The sequence below is a fragment of the Protopterus annectens genome, chromosome 1.part0, assembly GCF_019279795.1.
Source record: "Protopterus annectens isolate FY-2018-M chromosome 1.part0, PAN1.0, whole genome shotgun sequence".
NCBI classification, from domain to species: Eukaryota; Metazoa; Chordata; order Ceratodontiformes; family Protopteridae; genus Protopterus; species Protopterus annectens.
This window is the reverse complement of record NC_056725.1, coordinates 871,655,859-871,673,810: the sequence shown is the minus strand read 5'-3', so window position 1 is coordinate 871,673,810 and position 17,952 is coordinate 871,655,859. Positions and strand designations below refer to the sequence as shown.

General features: G+C 39.8%; 1 protein-coding gene across 1 annotated transcript in view; it reads left to right on the top strand.

Annotated features, from left to right (window-relative positions):
• Positions 1-17,952, top strand: part of MOXD1 (monooxygenase DBH like 1) — a 980,239-nt gene that overhangs the window by 843,885 nt on the left and 118,402 nt on the right. The window lies entirely within an intron of this gene.

Below are 17,952 nucleotides of genomic sequence, written 5' to 3'. Positions count from 1 at the left end.
CAACAATGCCAAGATTTAGAAACCCTGAGACACTATTTGGATTAAGGCATTTTGGACGAAAAGAATTAAAATGGAAGGCACAAAGGAAGAACTGTCAAAAACTGCAGAGGACACATAAAAGGTCATAGAGAAGAAAAAAGAAATCATGAAGGTAAACAGAAATAAAATAAAGACTGTCCAGCTTCTTTTGGCTGGACACTAAGCCAATTTCATACATGGGCATCTCTTCATACCCTAGATATTATCTCTATAACTGAAACTTGGCTTAAACCCCAAAACTCTGATAAAGACATTTTCCCCCCAGGCTACAACATACTTCGCTATGATCGCTTAAAGAAAAATAGGTGGAGGTGTTGCCATAGTCGACTCAAACTACCTCACTCTCTCCCACCCTAAAACAACAGTCCCCTCCCTTTCACCTGCTGAAATACTGGTGGCAAACCTACAACCTAACAACTATACTACTAGCACAGTGGTAGTCATATATATATATATATATATATATATATATATATATATATATATATATTTTCCACCAGGGGACAACATTCCCCTATTGGGAAATTGCTCTCTTATCTCTCCTAAAACTTCCCTAACAAAACTATCCTTCTTAGTGATGTTAACATTAATCGGCAAAACCTTAATAATCCAAACTCGCCACTTCATATAAATCTCCATGGATTTTCACAACTCATTTCCAAACCTTCCCACACTAACTACTCTCATTCTTCAAGTTCCTTAATTGACTGGATACTTGTTTCCAATCCCAGCAAGTATCACAATCCAGAAACTCTACCTGACTCCCTGAGTGATCACTCGCCCATAAAAGTACTTCGATATACCACCCATCTCTCTAAACCACACTGGCTAATTAACTGCCGTAAACTTTCCAACTAGCACACTGATAAACTTAGAACCTATCTCTTTAGAGTTAACTGGAATTTCTTTACACAGCTCTCACTATACAATTCAGTAAATGCATTTAACTCAACCTTCATTAACATATTAAATTCTCTAGCTCCACCCAGAAATGTTCAGATAAAAGCAAACATTTCTCTCTGGCTATCTAAATCCACCCGTATCCATATGAAAACCAGAGACAGAGCATGGAAAATATGGATACAAACCAAGCTACTAGCTGACATGCAAAAGTATAAAGAACTTAGAAATCAGACAAAAAAAACTAATCAACAAAGACAAAAAGATTTCTATTTTAATCCCCCCAAAACACTAAAATCTGACCCCCACAAATTTTGGAATGCTATAAACCATATACTATAGCCAGGCAACCTGACTTCACCTAATCCATGTCCCGACAAGTCACCTGTTAAAACTGCCAATACTTTTAACACCTATTTTATTGAATCAATTTCCAGACTTTTTAACCCCAATCTCTCAAGCAATAATAGTTCTAACCATCCTTCACCCCTCTCAACCACTACCCCCAGTCAACTCCTTCTCTCTCAAACCTGTTCCCACTAACTATATCAAAACTCTACTCTCAAAGCTCAAACCTTGCTCTGTTTCTGCAGATAACATACCTTCCTATTTTCTCCAGATTGCTACACAGTCCCTTGCTATACCAGTATCTATACTAATAAATTGCTCCATCTCCGAGTCCAAAGTACTATCTATCTGGAAACAGTTCTACACTCTTCCTGTTCACAAAGGAGGTAACCCCACTGAAATCTCTAATTTCACACCTATTGCTATCCTCTCCTCTCTCTCTAAAGTCCTTGAGAAATGTATACACAAACAAGTTATGCATTATCTCACACAGGAAAATCTGCTCACTCCAACACAGCACGGCTTCCGTCCCAGACATAGTATGACCACAGCTCTACTATCCTTTCTTAACACCATAACCCTTGCTAAAGGCAACCACAAACTCATATCTTGCCTATTCTTTGATCTGTCAAAGGCTTTTGACACTGTCTCACACTCTCTGCTACTTAACAAACTTGCTGACTTAAACTTTTCCCACAATACAGTTACTTGGTTCTCTAGCTATCTCTCAGAAAGGCAGCAGTCAGTGAGATGGGACTCTGTACTTTCTACCCCCCTTTCTGTAAGAACAGGTGTCCCCAAGGATCCATTCTTGGACCTTTACTTTTAACATCTTTACCAACTCACTTCACTCCTCCTGCCCCCAATCTAACATTGTCCAATATGCAGATGACTCTACAGTCATCACTATCTATAATTCCCCCTCAGAACTTCTAATAAATACCCAGACATGTTTCAACTCAGTAGAGACGTGGCTTTCTAATAATCAGCCACCAAAGACTACTTTAAAAATCACTGGACCTGCCACTGTATGCACCCTCCCTGAACACTACCCACCTCCATAGTACTGTATAACTAACTATTAATACTCAGCTTGAATAACATACATCCTAAGCTTTTTGTAACCACCTAATCTTCACCTTTACTCTACTCACAGAACCAGAACTAACAAACATTCTAACTTCCAAAGCTTTTTCCTGTACTCTGTTTACTAAACGTTATATCAACAAATGTATTTAACTGTAACATATTACTTACTATACGTTTGTTGTTATGATCTTTTTGTTTCATAGTATCATTGAAATTGTTACATATTTTTAAATTGTTATAAACTGTATGCAGCATTTGCTTTGTGTATATTTATGGAGGGTTTCTCCCCGGGCCTCCGCTGAAAAAGGGCTTTTGATCAATCGGACACTCCCGGCCAACAAATGTAAAATAATTAAATAAATAAATAAATACATTTTTCTTGGTAGTGTTTATTAATCTGACAAAGATTAGATTTGGTGAAAACTTTGACATTAAAGCCTAGTTGCTAAATGCTTTTGGTTACACTAGGTTGAGTAGGTGGAACTCCCCATTCCCTAAGCCATGGTGAAAGAAAGAGATAGTATTAGATATAGCTATATATATATATATATATATATATATATATATATATATATATATATATACTTTAAATTGCTCCCTTGATTTGACATTTAGGATACAGAGGCTTCACTTTTTCCTATCTCACTATGGATAGCTGTTCTGCTGTCCTAGTGAAAGAAATTGTAGAAATCTAAAATGGATTTCTGTGTCCTGTCATAATCATGAGAACAACCAATTGAATTGTATGTCTCTGAAATGTTCCTGCTCAAGACAATTGTGAGGCTCCAGTACTCTGAGTATTGTGTACTTCCACTGAACTCTGCATGATGGATGCTCAGTGTGTATGTTGAATATTGTGTACTTCCACTGAACTCTGCATGATGGATGCTCAGTGTGTATGTTGAATATTGTGTACTTCCACTGAACTCTGCATGATGGATGCTCAGTGTGTACTTTGAATATTGTACACTTCCACTGAACTCTGCACAATGGATGCTCAGTGTGTATGTTGAATATTGTGTACTTCCACTGGACTCTGCACGATCGATGCACAATGTGTTTGTTGAATATTGTGTACTTCCACTGAACTCTGCACGATGGATGCTCAGTGTGTACTTTGAATATTGTGTACTTCTATTGAACTCTGCACGATGGATGCTCAATGTGAAAGCAGGATTAAATTTAGGGCATTCTAGCTCTCCTTGTTAGAAAAAAGAGAGAGTACAACAGATAGTTAAAGTAATTATCAGTCTTTGAGGAAAAAGCTTTATCCCGTATGTAATTTTGTTCTTTGGTTGCTTCACATTTTGCTAGTAGTTATAAAATGCATATACTTGTTGAGTGTGAATTTTACTGCAGATTGTCATATGAGGCATCACTGATGCTGTGAAGTAGGTTTATCTTTATATGGGTGCTCTCCAGTGAACTTGAGCTGTATCCTGTGCATGCTACCTCATTCCACAGAGATGGTTATTGTACTAGTGACCAAGAAGCTAACTGTACAAGTCACTCAGTGAAAGATCTGCTGTTATGATGAGCACAATATGGAGAATAAGATTGTGAAGTCGATGTCATGAAAATCACTTTGAGAGTGGAGTGTAGCAAAGCTCAAGAGGGGAATATTGACACTGAGATAAAATACATGTAGCAACTGAGTTATAATTGAAGAGACCCAATCTTAACTCTTTGTAGTATGTGGAGCTTTAACTGCTCCAATATATTATCAGTCACAGAAAAAAGTGAAGAAGCCCAAAGTGTTTTACAGTTTTGAAACCCATAACACAGTTGTGCTGCCAAAAGAGACAGTGTCCAGAAGCTCTGTCCTCCATTGAACTAATGGCTTTAAAATCTTTTTCATGATTCACCCTGGTACACATTGTTGTTTATTTTGTGTGTGCGTATGTGTGTCTGTGTGTGATGGCAAACTGTATTATAGCTGTTCAACTTTTTGCTGCTGTTTTTGTGATGACCTGTACATAATACTGTTACTCTGTTGCATGAGACTAGGGCTTCTCACATCAGAAAGGTGTTTAACAGAGTTACATTTTTCCTGACTTTGGTGTATAATAATGATGTTCCATAAACTACACACATTGTACTCTATTTATTATCTACTAGAGAATGGGTGACCTGTTTGTTGCCACTCTGATTGGAGAACAAATGTTCTCCAGAAGGATATTAATACATAGATAATGCTCACTCAAGAACAAGCTGCAGTGGAGCTCAACTGTAAGAAAGCGAATGTCTGCCATTATTTTACTCTCGCTAAGTAGTGCTTTGCTGTTTAGTGAACATAAAAATAAAATGAAAAGAAAATGAAATGAAAAATGTGATTGAGTGTAAGAAAAGATCTGACTGTTAGCTGGATTTTATTTTTTTCTCCTTGCTGGTCTTTCAGAACAGCCGTCAAAATGCATGCATTAGCACATGTACTACTCTCTATGACTGCCGCGTCAATAGCTTCTTCAGTGTCCTTGGGATTCATGCATCCCTGTCCATTTTTTTTGATAAGGGGAGAAAACAACGATTCCTAAACTGCCAATCTGTTATCCATATTTTTTTTCAGAGAAACAAATTCCATTCAAGTTAATTAAGCTTATTGGTAGCTATCTAAGCTAAGTATGGTAGTTTTCTTTTATTACAACATTATTCTCATTTCTCTACTGTGAATTCCATTTGAATGTAACAGACATGTCCCATTTTCTAAGTTTTACACAATGTCTACTGTGAGGTCCACTAATATTCACACCAATGTTCTGTGTGGGACTGTATCATGCATCTTTCTGATATCAATGAATATCACATCTTCTTTTGGCTTTTTCCCAGTTAGGGGTTGCCACAGCAGATCACCTGTCCACTCATGATTGGCAGTGGAGTTTTACAGTGTCGACTTGCCAGCCCGGCACCCAACCTTCCACAGAAGGCACACACATGCACACACTCACGCCTAGGGCCAGTTTAGAGTGTCCAATCCACCTACAGCATGTCTTTGGGATAAAACTGGAGCACCCAGAGGAAGCCCATGCAACCACAGGGAGGACATGCAGACTCTGCACTGAAGGCACCCCAGCCGAGAATTGAACCAGAGAACCTCTTACTGTGAGGCAGCACCGCTAACCGCTGCACCACCGTGGCTGCCCTATCAATGTATATCGTATAATTAGTTTAAATCTTATCTAGTAATTTATTGGCTCTGTCAGATAGATATATTGCATTTAACTGTCACAATGTTTAGTTTCAAATCCATGATTCCAGGTTTCTGAGACTTGGTTGAATGTACGCACTGGTACGTTACTCACTTTAGATGTAATTTCATCTGGTTTTCGAACATAAACTAGATGATTTGTATTTTTTTCCGTTCCTGGTCCCCAACTTTACTCAGATATCTGTCTCCACTCCTCATGTACTACACTACTGTGGTTTAGTAAAGCCAGTGGTCAGTTGTACAGCTGCTAGTTCTACATTCATTTATGTTTAATTTTAGAACCTTTTTGGCATATTGTTTGTCATCCCATAGCTTTATGAGTCCATGCATTGTCTGTGGTTCTGAAAGCTGATTGATGTCAAAAGCCTTTGAAAAGTAACACTCATGGTTTGTTGAGATGCCTTCCCATCTTGTTTTGTAAGCACTAAAAAGAAGTACATGATCATTCTCTCTAAATTATTATCACTGTAACTTCTACCCAAATTATTCTCCTTTGGTGAGCCATGATATGCTTCTTTTACCTTTTCATTGGCCCTTAATATAATGTGTTCTCTCTTCTGAGAGAATGTGCATGGCTTCTACTTTATTTAACACTTTTGTCTGTCTTACTCCTAATGTTCATAGGATCATAGGATCATAGGAAGTTACTGGGCTATTGGCCCTGAGGCCCTTATAAGCCTAGCCAAGAGTTTAGCCCATGTTTAGACAAGTCAGCACCCAAAGTCCCTGTCCAGCAGAGACAAAGGTGGAATCCCAGGGGTGTATTTTCTGTTTCCCATCCAGTTATCCAGGTTGTGCTTGAAAAGGGATAATGAGGTACTCTGCTTGATGGGGAGAGGGAGTCTGTTCCACAGATGGGGGAGTCTCTGGGACACAAATCTGTTCCACCAACAAGTCCTACTGATGTCACAGAACAGGTTGAGGTTGCATGTATGGGTTACTTGAGTGGAGCTTGACTTCTGGTTATGCAGCAGTCCCATCAAGGCGGGGTCTGAGATTGCTTTTTATGCCAGACAGAGGTCACCTCTGAGGAGTCTGTATGAAACTGAGTAGAGGGACAGGGCGTTTAGCCTATCTGTGTAGGGTAGATGTTTGAGGTCCTGAATTCTTCTGTTGAGGAACCTCTGTGGTCTCTCCAGCTGCTGCATGTGCTTTGCGAGGTACATGCCGAAGGGGGCATTGTACTCAATAATTGGCCTTATAAGGAAAGAATACAGGGATGTTATGACCTCCTTGTCCCTGAATGAGATACCTTTACTTAGGAAGTGGGGCATGTAGAAAGCTTTTTGTACAATGGAAGTAAAATGGTGTTCAAAAGTCTGGTTGCTATCAACCTGGGTGCCCAAATCCCTCACGACTTGCATGCTTACGATGTTGTTATTAATGTGATAATATGTGGGGAAGTCACTCTCCCTTAAAGGGGATGATGATGCATTTTTTGGCATTCAGATTAAGGCCATGTTTCTGGCACCAGTCATTTGTTTGAGTGAGACCCTCTTGGAGGACTTCCACATCACTTGGGAAATTGATGCTGGTGCGCAGCTTGCAGTCATCTGCAAACTTGGTCATCCATAGCCCACTGGTTTTGGCCTGCACCTCAGAGAAGTATATCCTGAATAACAGAGGCCCCAAGACTGATCCCAGAGGTATGCTGGTCATTACTGGTCTACTGCTTGAGGTGGCTTCCCCTATTTTAATTAAGTGGGTTCTATCAACGAGCTAGTTTGCTGCTATTTCTGATAACTTTGTGCCCTGTGTTGGGATCTTTTTGTCACTTGGGAAATTGATGCTGGTGCCCAGCTTGCAGTCATCTGCAAACTTGGTCAACCATAGCCCATTGGTTTTGGCCTGCACCTCAGAGAAGTATATCCTGAATAACAGAGGCCCCAAGACCCCTTTTACAAAGCCTAACTGTGTGGGGTTGAGTGTCTGCAGGTTGCCAATGTCCCTGTTAATGAGGCCCATAATAATCCATTCCATTTGGGGTCAGATTAGTTAGATCCCAGAGGTACGCTGGTCATTACTGGTCTACTGCTTGAGGTGGCTTCCCCTATTTTGATTAAGTGGGTTCTATCAACAAGCTAGTTTGCTACACATCTGATAACATATGGATTGATGCCTAGCTGAGAGAGTTTATCTATTATGTCCAAGTGGAGAATAGTGTAGAAGGCTTTAGCCAGGTTAACCTAGGTGGTGTGCACCGTCTTCCCCTCGTCCATGGCTTTGGTGACCGTCTCAAAGAAGTTGACCAGATTTAACAGACATGACCTTCCCTTTACAAAGCCAAACTGTGTGGGGTTGAGTGTTTGCAGGTTGCCAATGTCCCTGTTAATGAGGCCCATGATAATCCATTCCATGGCCTTGCAGATCAGGTTAGTTAGGCTGATGGGTATATGATTTTCCAGATCGGTGGATGCTCCACTTTTGTGTAAAGGGATGACAGTAGCTGTCCTCCACTTGGCTGGGACAAAGCCAGTACTCAGGCTTTGGTTGAATAGGGTGCCTAATCGTGTTGCAAGTTCATGCCTGAGTTCATGTAGTATACAGTCTGGGATGTTATCAGGTCCCATGGTGGCTGTATTTTTTGCCTTTGAGAGGGTAGTGATGACCTGTTCCCCAGAGATAAGGGGAGGGGGGACAGGTACTAGGGATGTCCTGATTTACTGATGGGGGGGGCAGAGGGATGAAATTTTCACTGAATCTGTGAGCCAGTAGGTTGGCTATATCTACAGTGTTTATGTATGTGTTGTCCTTGACCACCAGCTCTGAACAGACCTGGGTGCCTCTTTAAGATTGCAGACATATGTGAAGAAGGCCTTATGATTGTGTCTCGTAGATGTGGCCAATTGGGACTTGAAGTTGGCTTTAGAGGATTTCATTAGTGCTCTTATTTGCTTGTTCAGGCTAAGGAGAGATTGCTTCCAATTGGGCACCTGCTCCTTCTTGGTCCTGGACAACAATTTTTTCCTTTTGTTATATAGTTTATTTATTGCAGATGTCCACCAGACAGGTTTACTCTTCCTTGCGGAGGATGATTTTGTCCTTTCAGGTATTCATCATCCCATGTATCTATATAAGGGCTTCTATAGTACTTTGGTGTAGATTTGAACATTGGTGCCAGTTCCAAAAGAGAGGTAGGGGGAGGGGGCTATGAAGCTGTTTATGCCTTCCCTCCAGAGACTGTAATCAGCTTTGGAGAAGTTTTTTTTTTTTTTGTTAGACCCTAGCTAGATGGAGGTCAGGTGAGATGCTGACTTTGAAAGTGACCACTTTATGGTCGGATCTTACCAGGGAGGATGATACTGTAGGGGTGCTGCAGAGGTTACTCATGTTGGTTAATACCAAGTCCAAGATATTATCACCTCTTGTGGGGGTATCAACTAGCTGTTCAAAGGCATTTGCATTGAGAAAATCAAGGAATCTCTGGGAATTTGTGTTCTGGCATGAGTAGTTTTTCCAATCTATGGTTGGGTAGTTAAAGTCGCCCAGAATCAGGGTAAAGGGTTGAATCTTGATAGATTTGAAGAGGTCGGGACAGGTGGAGTGGGCATCTTGAGTCAAATTTGGGGGCCTGTAGCTAGTTATGATTTGAATAGAGGTCTTCTCAATGGTTAACTGCACCTGGTGTGTCTCCTGTGCTTCATACTGTTTGACCAGCCTGGAGGTATGTGCATCTTTAATACATATTGAGATTACACCTCTTTTGGCTTTGTTGCAAAGAGTTTGCGATCTGAATGTATGATAGAATGAGTAACCAGGTAAGGCTGGGATATTGCCTGCAGCTTTGAACCAGATTTCTATGACTGCACAAATGTCAGCATCTTCTAAGGTTAAGAATGCTTGCAATGAGTGCAGTTTCATGTTTAGACTCCTAGCGTTTAGCAGCATGATCTTTAATTTGCTTTTTGTTGAAATTTTTATGTTGGTTTTATCGACTTCAGGACTATGGGGGAGGCAAGGGCCTTTGCCAGAAGCCTGAAGCCCAAGTGGGACAGATGCAGGCCATCTCTAGCAAAGCATTGTGTTCTGTCAGTCATATCTTCCCAGGCTGCAGGTTCTGGATCCCCCTGGAATGACAGCAGAAACTAAGTCAATTGTTGAAGTCAATCATTTTCTGTTTGTATTGAGACATCATTCTGGGTGATGGTAGAATGTTGCTTAAGGGTAGGGACATACATGCATGTGACACATATTCAGTAAGTACAATCATGTCTCTCTTCATATAGTCCAGGGAGGTACGTCTCAAGTCGTTCACCCCAACATGGAGTATGACAGGGTCATAACAGTACCTTTTGTTGAGAGACTTGAGTGCATGTGTGATATGGGATTCTGGCAACTGACAGACAACTAACCATGACTTTCTCCTTATTCAGCCTGGTCAGAAGCACATCTCTGTTTCTTTATGCTTCCAGAGTTGTACTGATTTTGTTTAACTTTCTTTGGTGTGTTTTCTGAGAACAACAGTGGCATTTCTGCCGGTCTTAATTTGTTAACCTGCTTTAAAAAAGGTTCTGTTACACCTATGGAGTTTTGATTTCTCTCCAGTATACCACCCCTATGTCTATATTTGTCCCTAAGGGTTTTCTAGACCATTTCATTTTGCCAAAATCAGATCTCCCAAATAGAATAAAAGTTATTATCTGACAAACACAGCAGATTCGGCAGCCATACATTCTGTCAACACCTGCCCTTTGCTGCATTACAGTTAAAAAATGCTGTGCTCTTCTGCTCATTTTGCATAATACAAAGGTAAGCATCACCAGATTCATTGACTAATAACTCAATATTTTCCATAAAAATAAAACCCTTTAGGGATATAGTTCAATTGCAAGTTTAAGCAATGCAACATAGCTTTTATGTCACTGCTGTTAGTCACAATCATTTGTTTATTTGCAGTTCCCCTTCTCTAAAACCGTGTAATCCAACAGTAAATATAAATGATCGGCTATATAAAAATGTTTGTAAAACAGTGAGTTAACATCAGCTAAAAAATATGTTAGCAGAAGGCTTAGCATCAAAACTCTAGGAACCTCCTGCAGTCACTTACCAGAAGCTTTAAAGTCCCTGCAAAGTTGGTAGTAATACATTTGTTTATGAGGGACCTTGGCCACATGTGACACCAGAGGGTGAAGGTTGATCATTACAGGAAATCCCATGGTACACCTTGTATCAGTGCAGCAAATGCAGCAGAGAAAGATATGGAAAAAAGTCTTGTAGTCCCTGTTAGTAACCTGGATGTTGCATTTTAGTCCAATTGCATTTAGAAAATCTCGGCTGCAGTAAGCCGTAGACACACTCTCTGTTTTGCAGATCATTATAATGTACTGAGATTGTAATCCTCACAATAATGTTAGAGCTACACAAAATATGTGTTATTTTAAAGCTAATCTGGGTCCCCATCTGTACATAGAATGCACTCTACCTATAGACTAAATTACCGGAAGGCAGAAGTGCAAGCAAGTAGAATGTTGGACCATTAGGTTACACCAACCGTTTCAGGATTAACAATACGTCTGTATGTGTGAGGTTGGGTTACAGTAGATGCTAGGAAGGGGACAGATGTTGTACTATGCTTATGTACTGTATATCTGCTGTTTAGTGACTGCTACAGATAGGGATTTTTCTTTTTTTTTGTTGGGTCTCTACATCATCCTACAATATTATACCAAGTGCTGCACATCAATGCCAGGCTTGCCATCCACTTCTTATCCCCTGGATATGCTTCTAATATTGGTTTTGACTCACAACAGAGCTTGAGGGCATCCTGGGTGGTCTGGGACATCATTATTCCACAAGGGGTTTTCTATTTAATGCCCTACCATTCAGTCCTTCCTCCCAGTGCAGCTGCATGGTGAGGCTCAAGGGATGGGTCTGCAGTGGAGGTATGTGGCTTGTTACCCTGCAGCTCAGCCATGTCCCTCACCCTTACCCATCTTTGAGCCCCCCCCCCATAATGCAGCATCTGAGGCCTCTGCAAGGGATTCCTACTAGGAAGCACACAACCACCTACCCATCCCTCCCCTGTCACACACACAACTGTCTACCCATCCATTCCCTGTCACCCACACAACCTCCTACCCATCCCTCCCCTGCCACCCACATAACCGCCTACTCATCCCTCACCTGTCACCCACACAACCGCCTTCCCATCCCTCCCTTGCCACCCACACAACAGCCTACCCATCCATCCCCTGTCATCCACACAGCACCCTACTCATCCCTCCCCTGTCACACACACAACCACCTACTCACCCCTCCCTTGTCACCCAAACAACTGCCTACCCATCCCTGCCCTATCACCCATACAACCACCTACCCTTCCCTCCCCTTTCACCCAAACAACCACCTTCCCATCCCTCTCCTGTCACTCTGTCAGTTGCCTGAGCCACTAATTGAACCTGGGTCGACAGGGCTGTAGTCAGGGCTTTATCCCTGTATGCTACTGGAGGGTCAGCATAGGGTGTTTTCTAACATAATGAGTAGGGTTGAGGTTAGGCACAGAAGTAAGGTTAGGCTTAGGGTTCCCATATATGAGTAATGTAGTACATGGAGGCAAAGTGTATGTTCACAGTTTTGAGATCAGGGTTATTTATGTCAGGGTTTCTTGTGTTCAGTCTGTTGTCATCAGTATTTTGTGCTCAGAAGATAAATTGTTGTGGCATTATCAGGCAAGTAGCTAAACCACAAACTGGAATGGCTCCAAGCTTTTAAATCTGAAATACGAAGACTTGGTTATATATTGCTACTGTAGTTGTTCATCAGAAAGAAGGAATACATTGCCATCTTGCAAAACATGAAATGTTAAGGAATTGATGTTCCTCGGGTTCAACCAAACCAAATCCTTGAAGTCTAGAAATGTAGCTCACAGTGGCAAACCAGAGGCAAAAATGAGTAGTCATTGACAAACTGGAGAAGATATAAAGATGAATATATTCCACAAAGCAGTGATTTCACAGTCCATGTCTATTAACTTTGTTTCCCTAAAGGTAGCATTCGGATTGAAAAAATAATCAGGGAAAGGTGTGAACCTTGTGGAACTCCATGTGGGAAAGCAACTAAGACATTGAGATGACTTGTAAAGTTATCCCAGTTAGACAGGAGGAGTTAAGGTATATTATAAGATAAATGTGGGACAGTGACTCAAATGTAAGGTTTTTGTTTGCTTTTTAACCAGAAGGGCAGCTGTTATTAATCAACCATCCTAAATGTCGAGTATTGTAAGATCAAATAGGGAAGTTCGAAAAATAGAAATGTTGAAGCCACGGAAATTTAAATTCTTTACCATGGAAAGAATTTGGTTGGCTGTTTCCCCGGCCTCGACATTTTCTCTACTGTGGTGTGAAAGTTACGGATCGGGTTAAGGTAAGTGCGTGAGTGTGAGGGATGTTGGGGCTAGGATGCGGGTAAGGTAAGTGTGTGAAAGTGACGGACATTAGGGTTAGGGCACGGGTAAGGTAAGTGTGCAATAGTGACGGACTTTAGGGTTAGGGCGCGGGTAAAGTAAATGTGTGATAATGACAGACTCTAGGGTTAGGGTGCGGGTAAGGTAAGTATGCGATTGTGACGGACATTAGGGTTAGGGTGCGGGTAAGGTAAGTGTGCGATAGTGGCGGACTTTAGGATTAGGGCGCGGGTAAGGTAAGTGTGTGATAGTGATGGACCTTAGGGTTAGGGCTTGAGTTAAGGTTAGTGCATAGATAGTTGTGTATGTATGGTGTAGTGTAGGTTTATTAGGTTGTTGGTGACCTTGTGTTGTGTGTGTGTTTTTCGGAACAGTGAATTTTTTCCCTGCGAAAAAAATTTGCTGTTCTGAGGTTTCGTTGTTGTCATTTTTCGAACTTCCAAATTCGAACATATGGTGTTTGAAATTTTGGAAGTTCAGTTATATGACATAGACCCAACCAGAATAGGACACTTATCTAACTGTACCATTTCCAGGCTCAGCCTGGGGGAGTACAAATAATATGACAGCAAACCTGTAAACAACAGAATATTAATCAATGTACATCAAAAACAGAATTAGTCAAAAATAAAAAAATAACTAGCTGTCTCACCAGAAAACACTGTTATCATAGTAACTGTTGTTAGAAACATGAAAAGTATTATTACAATCTGCAATAGTATATGATAACAAATGGGAAAATATAGCACAGTTAACAGACCTCAGTAAATGTAGTGATTCAGAAACATTTAAAGCACTGTGCTTTTAAAGTATGTGCAGAAAATGTATTTACATTAGAAAACACGGGAAGGAGAGAGTGGTGAGAAGTATTAGGGGACGGTGAAAGAGCAGGATGAGTAAAGGATAAGAGTGAGCTTATGATGAATGAGAGAAGGGATGGGAGGTTACTAAATGTCTTTCCATAGACCAGTAAGCACCAACATAATGCACAGACTCTGATCTCTCTGTGCCAGAATTTTGCCAGCTTCTATCATTACATCCATTCTACTGCTGTACCATACACAGCATAAAACAAGACTAAAAACTGATCTGTCATATTGTGGACTACACCGACCTCTAAGTTGCTGCAGCCTGATCCAAAAAAGGAAGTCTGGAGTGGAAACAATGGTTTGTCTAATCATCAACATTAAAGAGGACTTTTTTAAAATATCGTTATCAGAGCCACTTCCAAAAGGACTTTCGGAAGAAACCACCATCTCATTATGCTTGAACAACTAACCAATCTATGGGTTTTACAAGTTCTACAATCAAGTAAACCAGCTTTGGTGGAGTCAAAAGATTTCAATAAAAAGAGGCACAAAATCAAGAAGTCAGCCTCAGAGTTCTGCCTGACTCCATTACAAATAACATTTCCTAAAGAAGACTGGACAAAAATAAGGAATTAGAAATACAATATGCTTTAAGAGGGACAGCAAAAGATATCTGGAAAATGGCATCTTTGTCATCAAAGAAGGCCACACTCTCATTACCTGTTGTTATTATAAAGTCCTTCTACATGGAAAGACAAGCTGGAATATGTAGATTTGTCACTATATAGAGGACAGTGGAGGAGTAGGTCTATTTGCACATTTAGGGATCTCTGATGATAAAAATTATTGTTTTATGGTTTATTTTAGAATTGCAGACATATATTCTCCACCAAGCATCCTGATCTTTACCTCATTTTTGGTCTGTAGCCATTCATGTTAAAGGCACTAAAATCATAGCATTAAAACATCTCATGTGAGATTTCAGAGAGGACTGTTTCATAATTGAGAAAGCGCTAGTGAATCAATGGTGCCAAACGACATGTGATCATATGCTGAAGTCATTGCAGTTGGATCACCAGCATTTCACAGAGAGATAGGGTATTCCAGAGCAGAGTGCAGGCCTGACAATGTAGTTTTATTACATTTCTGCAAAGAAATTTCTGACTAATAGAAATCATTCAAGTGGGCAGCCCAGGACTAACGCTTACTAGATAACAATCAAAATCAAACTAAGACATTAGTGCTAACTTGAGGGGTATTCCTCTCCATTTGTGTGAAATGCAAGGTGCAAGATACAGAATGCAGTTATCGTTAATGAATCACTTTTTAGCAAAACATGAGTAAAGGAACCTATTCAAGCGTATGAGAAGCATCACTTTTCTTCAATGTGATGAAGAAGTCATGCACACATACCTCTTAACCTTCTACAGTAATGGGAGACACATGTCCCAAAATACGGACAGATTTTAAATAGTGCTCTTATAAACTTAAAATGTTGCTAGAATAAAAGGATTTGTGTTAGCATGCATTTTCTGAATGATATGAAATCTGAAACTCAAATGTATATCATTATTTAGTGACGTCAGTCCTCAGGGATTTGTAAGAAAACCACAGATTTTATGATGGACAGGCCAAAAACACCAGGTAAAAATATGGACAGTTGAGAGATATGTTTGTACAGTCCCCATATAAAGATATTTCCATTGTAACCCCTGAACTAGTATATAGATAGATAGATAGATAGATAGATAGATAGATAGATAGACAGACAGATACTGTAGATCAATTGGTCTACTACTCTTTTCTGAATAACTGAACTGGAGGTCATACATCCTCAGGAAAATTTAAAAACTCTGTCAGTAGTCACCTGTTTTTATGAACAGGTTCAAAGGCCAGTGCATCCATGAAAGTGTACCATGCACATAAATCAAAACCAAGACATGATTTTTTTTAATGTACTGCAGTGTTACAGACTAGTGTAATATCCATATATTCCATTAGCAAACTTACCTGCTGTTTTATCTGTTAAGTCACTGAAATTCTTCAAGATCAGTCTTTTAGAAAATCATGGATTAGATAAACTGAGAAAGGCATTGTGTGCATGCAGAAATTAAAATTCATTATCTGCTGGATAATAGAAAGGAGCAATCTGCAATTTGATAACTTATCTAATACAAGCTCAAAACTTATTGTAATTTCACACAGTACCCTAATAAGCTGAGTCATAGCAGTGAAACAGTTGCTAACTAGTCCAATACATATGCCAGTCCTGCCTGATGGATAATACCGATTCTAAATAGGAGCGTACATTTTATTTAGCCACAAAGCAAGTCTACTATTTCAAACATATCATAAATGATTGCAGTGCTATGCTATTTCTAGACGGCCTTGTATAATTCATGCCTCTCAACCGTACAGATTTTCCCAGAATGTCCAGATTTTTGCCTCATATTTTTGGACTGTTTTTTCATAAAATTATGGTTTTCTGGCAAATTAGTGGCAAATCATTAAAGTTTGAAGTTGGAAAATAATGGCAGACATTTGGGTTTCAGAATTCATACCCTACCGAAAATTAATGCTATGCAAAACATTTATCAACTTTCTAAAACTGGAAGAATAACATTTTAAAATTGCCCTTATCTTTGGGCCTTTATTCCACTTTTATCTATGGCTTTGCCCAGATTTCTTGCTCTTAGAGGTTGAGAGGTATGCTTGTGCTACAAAACATCTTCCTAGACCTTTATCACCAGAGAGCATTCTTGTTGTACCTCATCTACTACTAATGAGTACAAGAATTCCACATTTTGGCTTCATTGCAAAGTGGCATTGAGAGACTAACACTGCCACATCATCGATGCAGTAGGTTCTGCCTCACAGCTCCAGGGTCTGGGGTTCAGTCCTAACTTCTAGTCTCTCTCTATGACGAGTTTACATATTGTCTTTATGTCTGCATGTGTTTACTTCCAAAAAACATGCAGTTTGATTGGCTATCCAAAAACTGTCTTTAAATCTTACATTTGCTCTAGTCCATGTGACCAGGGTCATGGGTGAAAACAGTCAAGACATGGATCAGTTAATTTATGTGTGTTACAAATGAACGAATGAAATTAAATATTTAAAAGACACACACGCACACACGCACACTCGCACATGCACACACACACACACAAACGCACACACAAAAGGGGAAAACAATCTTGCTTTTAGAGGACATATTTCCACATATAGTCAAAGCTCAGAGTTGTTGCTGGCTTTCTTGGTCACCTCTTCATTCAGTTTTTATAGCTAATACCCACTACTTGGTTCTTCTAGTACCTATGCATAGCCTGTGTTTGTGCCTTGCATGAATCGTCAAAGCTGACATTAACCTGAACCACATCTGTTTCTTCTTACCTCTTTGGTGGTCATATTTCTTAGAAGCTTGAAGCTCAGATTAATTTGCCTGATTTTTGACCTTTCTTAGTCCCATGATAAAACAGTATTTCAATGACAGCACTCTGAAATCCACTGCATCCATTTAGTTACTACCATGTCTCCTTTATGACTCCTCCATCATAATTAACCTTCACAGCACACAAAAAGTGAAAAAAGACAATTGTTGCAAAAAAATTGCTAGATTTTTCACCAATTTATGTACAAAATGTCACCACAGCATAGACTGGCTAGACCTCGCACAATATTTTGCATACTCACATCTACTTATGATGCAGAATCGAAAATATAAACCAGACAAATTTCTAGCACTACAAAAAAAACATAAAATATTATTCCCAGCCAAGAAACTATATGCTCAAAAGAAATCACTTAGCAGTAGATCTAATAACATTGATTGTGGCTCACACTGTTCCTGCTCTCTCTGAACTTGGGAACTCTTCACCATTACACTTAAAACAAATTAAAAAACAAAATAAAGATTTTCAAAACTCAGCTAAAACAAAATCTAAATAAGTCATGGCTATGCTGCTGTTTGACCCCAAGCTAACACCTTAACAGTAAGCACCAAAAACTGTTTGATTACTTACTATTTCACTGAATACTAATTCAAGCACTCCTAACTTTTGTTCAATTTCAAACTACAAGCCTCCCTCACATTTAAACATATCTATCTAAAATGCTTTCCCACTTTCCATCTCAAATTGATATTTAGCATCAAATCAAAG